The sequence below is a fragment of the Rissa tridactyla genome, chromosome 4 (genome assembly GCF_028500815.1).
Source record: "Rissa tridactyla isolate bRisTri1 chromosome 4, bRisTri1.patW.cur.20221130, whole genome shotgun sequence".
NCBI lineage: Eukaryota > Metazoa > Chordata > Aves > Charadriiformes > Laridae > Rissa > Rissa tridactyla.
In genome coordinates this window covers 76,419,823-76,425,822 of record NC_071469.1, presented here as the reverse complement: position 1 = coordinate 76,425,822, position 6,000 = coordinate 76,419,823, and the positions used below count along the sequence as shown (strand labels likewise).

Genomic DNA, 6,000 nt, shown 5'->3' with positions numbered 1-6,000 from the left:
CTCTTGAGTTAGTGGTTGTCTTCAGGCTGAGCAAAGCCCTGGGGTAGAAGCATGTTAGTCCTCCCTCTTTCCCTCGTTTCAGCTGTTCTGTGTGTTGGAAAAAAAAACAACAACCCTTCTTTTTTTCCAATACAAAATAGGAAAGAACTACAAGGAAACCGAGCAGATTATTTTTTCCACTTTGCCTTAGGGTTTCCTGGAATTTTTGCTACTGTACATTTATTTAAAGTAACCCTATCTGTTTAAATACATGCTGATCTTTGGTTGCTCTGAGATCAGAATCAGCCCCGAAGAATGCCTTTTGCTTGCAGTCATTTTTGTATTGTCAGTTCCTCCTCCTCACCCCCGCCACGCTGACCTCCGGGGTATCAGGTGACAGTAGGATAAACTGCAACACATGTGGTCCTGGCCAGAAGGCAAGCTATGATCCAGAGCGATACAGAAATTGTGATCTGTTGTCAATCTCCTCAAGGATGACGAAGCAATCTGTTTCCAAATGAAGGTAGATGTAAGATAAATTCTTTGACTGCTATTATATTTTTCTTGGCATTAACCAGACGCTATTACTGTTTTGTGGCTTTGTCTCCACCAATTATGAACTAAAATAACATCATCTGCTGCAAAGTGTCCTGATCCAAAACTCCTATGCCTCTGCGCAGTGACATTGTGAATTAGTAAAATCAACTCCAATGATTCATTAATACATGTTTAATAAGACTCCGCAAAGTTATGTCAGGCACTTAGAGAAGATGTTTGGAAATAAAGGCTCAATTCTTCAGTGTCTAACCCCTATGAACTACCTCCTTAATTTTGCTGAAACAATACGTGCAGCTAAGGGTTCGCTGGATCTCTGGAAAGTATTTGTTGTGCACACTATTTAAATATTCTGTGCAATTGTCAACATTACGTACCCGAAATGAAAACAAATCTTTTATAGTGAAACGTAGGAAGTTATGCAATAAACTGAAATTTATTGTCTAATCCTCCAACCAAGCTATTGCAAAGCAAATGGAATTAATTAAGATTTTTGTTGGCTGTCTCAATTTAACAATAAACATATTTTTATGTGAGCAATGTGTGTATATCATGAAAATATTTCAAGGAAAAATAAGTTATTCAAATGGAGCAGCTTTGTTGTAAATCATACCGTAATTTTTTTTTTTAAAATATAATTTATATCAGTATCATTTGTTAGAACTGGGAAAATACTCAAAGCTTTTTAAAAAGGTAAAATGATTTACTTTTTTATTGTCTAGACTGTGTGTAAGCCATTGCTAATTAATACTGCCCTTTCTGAAGGCTTTGCAACAGGCATAACTCAAACAAACCAATTATAAATGATTTTTCAATGTAAACTTTTAACAGCGTAGCCTAAGGGCTTGCTCAACATAAAAGTACAATTTAGAAAACATAAGTTTTAACTAAGGTCAGGATATATCAGGTGATGATGGATGTACATGTAAAAACATCTGACTCTGGAATGACAACGTTTTCTTCAAGACTAAGCAAAATGTTGGTGGCAGCGATAAGTAGAATGAAAAATAGCCTTCAATGAACTAGCCAGAAGGTTTGGGTTTGGGGTCTGAGTTGCTGGGTGGGTTTTTTTGTGGCGGTGTTTTGGTTTTCTCCACAGTTTTGCGAATTAGAGTTCCAGGGACGCTGGAGAGTATACTCTGAGTTTTAGACCTATTTTCTACAGCAGGCCCACGAGAAATTCAGACTTTTCAATGCCATCTGCTGTCTTGGGTCTCAGCTAGAAATGAGCCCCCTTTCTGTCTTTTCCTCGCTGCTCGAGCAGAGCCCCTCCGCTGTGGGACTGTGCCACATGGTGCAGCACTGGCTTCTGTTGGTGACACACATCATCTGGCTTTAAGTTTCCAGCTACCGAATGGGAAACATCATGGCTCTGTGATGCGAAGCACTGATCCACTATACCCTAACGTCACAGGTTTAAGCTTGTTTACCATTTTGGAGGGGTTGAGCCTGGGGGAGAGGATCCCTGTTTGAATAGGTGGCGGTTGACTGCTCCACGCTGTCTTTAAGAATATTCATCCTTATTGTCTGTCTTTCAACAGCCTGAGTGAAGCTGGCACGAGCTCGCATCATGTGCTGTATCTAATTTGGTAGAAGCAGTCACGTGTCCATAGTGTGATCTGTATCAGATTTGTACTGCTGAGTCATCTGGTATCAATTCTTGGGGAGTGAAGGCTCCATAGCTGCAGACCCTCACATGTTCCCAGAGCTCCCGCTCCCATCTTGTAACCCATATATCACAGTCCTGCCACAGCCCTGCTCCTCTGCCATCTGCCCAACTCACCCAGCGCCTCTCCTGGAGCTCAGGAGCATCTTTTCCCAGACACACAAGTCACCTCATCCCTAACTCAGCAGTCCAGTAAGTCACACAGGCTTTGTAAATGATTCCTCAACCTCTCACTCTTCACTGTAGACAGAATAAGATATCGGAGGTCATCAATACATCTCCCATTCTCTTTCAGGAAGTCCATAACCTCACCTCCCTTCACATGTGGTTTCTCCACAGCCTCTTGCAAAGAGGTTGGAGAAAATTGGTTTTTATCAAGCCATTTCCTTCTCCTCTCAGCTGAAAACCAATGTCCTGGTCATCAACACCCCACCCGCTGTGCCTGCGCCTGCCGCCTCCACCTGCAAGATGGAATGGTTTCACAAAATGTGGATGGAAACTGTACGTTGGAGCCAGGTCACCAGGTTGTCAGCCAAGCTCTGACTGAAGGCTTGTCATTTTGTTGAAGTAAAAAACTAACTTTGCTGATGAAGTAAAGGCTAATTAATTTTATTTTTAATAAAAACACTGCCACCTTCAATATTTATTAGAATTCCAACCTTACTGACCAAAGTGTGTTTATATAGTACCTTAGTTGCTGCTGAAACTCTGAGTGCTACTGGGAAAACCAAAAAATTACATTAGTTGAATTAGAAACATTTATAACTTCTGCTATCATACTTATTTGTTCTCTCTCCTTGTGAGCGGAGTCATTCCAGTGATGTGGTCTCCCCTCTTTTTTCTTGTCATCTATAATTACATTGAAGGGATTAATAATCGTACATTTTATCCAGTGTCTCAGTTTGATGACAGGGCATTGTTTAATGAGAGCACAATTGGTGTCCTGGCTCTTTGGGAGAGCCAAGGCAGTGCTCGCAGTGGAAATCACTGAAAATAAACATGTGGGAGCTTAAGCGCTCTTTAATAACTCCTTCTGCTTGTTTGGTTAGCAATTTTGATGATTTTTGTCCGTTGTGCCTGGCGCTGCTGCTGGAGAGGCATGGTTATTTATGGTGCCAGAGGAGGTTACGATCTCTTTATATAAACTAGGGGACAGAGGTAAAATATGGTAAGTTCTGAGTCATAGAGAGTGTTTTAATTTTACAGCTCTAAGGCCAAAACCAAACATCCACAAACAAGAAGCACAGGGTGGTTATTTTTCTCCCCAAGTTTTAAATCATTAAGAAATAACTGTTGATATCATTAGTATTAACCATTAGATCAAGAATTAGCCATTAGACTATAATAGAATGAAGATACCGATGTGCCAAGTACCTAGAAAAACTGTGGATTTGTTACATAGGCACGCTTTGTCCTGTCTGTAGCTTTTATTTCTAGTTAGGTATTTAGGTTATATTCGCTAACAGCAAGATGATGTTACCAAATGGGACTGCCTGTGCGTTGGAAACAACTGCTCGATTATTTCCTTCTCAGAGGTGCCGTGGTTGATGCACTTGTACGGAGCTTGGGACCTTTCTCTGAAACAAAGGGTTTAGAAAGGTCTCAGCGGGGTGAGATGCATACTGCTCACAGCATTGTAGTCCTCGAGAGTTATGACTTTTGCAGTAATCATGAATTTTTTTAGCGAGCACTTGTCTGCCTTTTGTGCCCCGGCGGTGTCCTGGAGTGCTTGCCCTGCCAGGGGACATGGACTGTTTCCCTCTGGGGAGGGCTCAGCCTCACCACAGCAGAGAGCACTACCCCAAACCCCGCTTTTCCTGCTCTCAACCTAACAGGAATCTGCAGGAGCTTTGCTTTGCGGTGTGTGATGGCTGCAGCATTTCCTGCGCCTGGGCTCAGCCGGAGCAGAGCAGGGAGGGAAAGCCCTAATCACCTGTGCCCCAGCGTTTGTCACCTAGCTGGGCACCCCAGCATGTAGCTCCTAGCTGGCAGCATGCCCTGTGTGCGCCGGGGATTAGCGCAGGGGACAGAGTTACACTGTCCAGAAACTTTGCCATAAGTGAAGTGAAACATCACTATAAATTAGGAGAGAGCCTGAGAGCGCCTGTTGAGTTCTCAAACAAGGGTTGGCCGGTCCTCAGAGCTGTGAGTGGAGCTCAGGGTACCAGTGTTGGTCCTGGGTGCTGGTCCAAGGCCCTGGAGAACCAGAATTAGCGCTCCGATACCCGGCATCTTGTCGCATGGCTGTGGCACAGCCTTGGGTTGTGTCCTGGGGACAGGTTGCTCTCAGGTGCTAATTTTCAAGGGACCCGGACTCTGGGTCCAACTCAGGCACTGAATACACCACCCGGTGTCAACCTCCACTGGGGTGGCACCTCTGCTGTAAATGCATTGGTGAAGGACAGGGCACAATGTTCCCCAGACCTTATTAACGAGGGAAGTAGTTTTCCCTCAGACCTTCTGCAGATAACCAGCATCCTACCAAGCAGTCTGGAACGCACTCTGTCCTCTTGCATTATATGAGTGAGTCAGACTTTTGCATAATATATTTAATTTGTAACTTATGTATGTGGTAATTTGGGAGACATTTGAGTAGGACGTTTCCTTTTCTTGTTAATGCTAGTGCTTGAAATGATGGAAGTTTATTCTTTCTCAAGTGAAGTCCACGGGGAAGGGTGGCCAAGAGCTCAGGCTGTGGGGGCCAGCAGTATGTTCAACGAAAGTACATATTAATTTACAATACAAGGGAGGGCTTTTTTTTTTTCCTTTTTCTGCACCCATTTTATTTTTCAACGTCAGAAGCCAGCTTTGAAAGACAAGAGTAGTATTTTTTTGAACAAACTCCCTTTTTCCTTCAATTTAACTGGCTGTTTTACATGCTTCCACAGGGCCTGCTGAGGAGGGGGGAATCGTTTGAGATGAGATTTGCTCCTGCCCTCCCAGAAGGGTCCTGCCTTCCTTACCTCCTTTGGTTTAGGGCAGTTTTTTATATACCATTATTTGTAATTTATCTAACATAATCTTAATTTATTATATTATACATTTTATTCACTAATTAAATTAATGAATACAGTACCCAAAATGATAACCTAATTTTATTTATTATCTTACCTATTTTTTATAACAATATAATTTATTATTTTGTATTTAGAACTTTTATTTCTCTTTTTTCAGATGGTTGGAAACTGTTGAGATATGAAGAAATATCAAGAAACAAATATCTAGGGCACCCTGCAGGAGTCATTGCTGATTCAAGGGTTAGCCTAGATGTTGCTCCTCACGCCTATAGTCCCGACAGCCTCTTGTCTTCCTCTCTACATGGTCATCTGCACTAGCTCGGTACTTTACCCCCACTTTTTGCCTGCTCCACATCAGTGGTACTTGCACACCATCTGCTCTGAGAGGCCTTGCAAGGAAGTGCCCTGCAAATCGCCGTGTGGTTTGCAGACTGAATTCCCTGATGACACTCTCATTAATAGTTCTTGCTGCCAAATGCTGTTGGCTCTTACTTTCAGAACTGTCTGCATTAATAACAAGTACCTCCACTTGGAAATTGTTTACGTGAAGTATTGTGCTCCTGTCACTGCCACAGACAGCAGCTCCGGACCGGGTGAGAGGGAGACTCTGCAATGAATTCCCAGAGCATGCTGCGACTGCCGGGCTGTCCCGTCGGCAGCCCACCCCTGCCCAAGGGGATGCTGCGTGGCAAAGAGATTACGGAAGAGTTTCCCAGCAGCACTATAGCTTCCTTCCCACAACCCAGGCACGTTAGGGGCTAAAATCTTCAGGACAAACTAAGT

At 43.2% G+C, this 6,000-nt stretch overlaps 1 long non-coding RNA gene across 8 annotated transcripts in view; it reads left to right on the top strand.

Annotated features, from left to right (window-relative positions):
* Positions 1-5,377: 5,377 nt before the first annotated feature.
* LOC128909256 (uncharacterized) overlaps positions 5,378-6,000 on the top strand; it is an 86,734-nt gene continuing 86,111 nt past the window's right edge. For 7 of the 8 annotated variants that reach the window (XR_008466307.1, XR_008466306.1, XR_008466305.1 and 4 more), the window contains exon 1: positions 5,381-5,539. This is a non-coding gene — a long non-coding RNA (uncharacterized LOC128909256). Of the gene's footprint in view, positions 5,540-6,000 lie in introns of all 8 variants that reach the window. The other variant, XR_008466309.1, reaches the window with a different exon arrangement.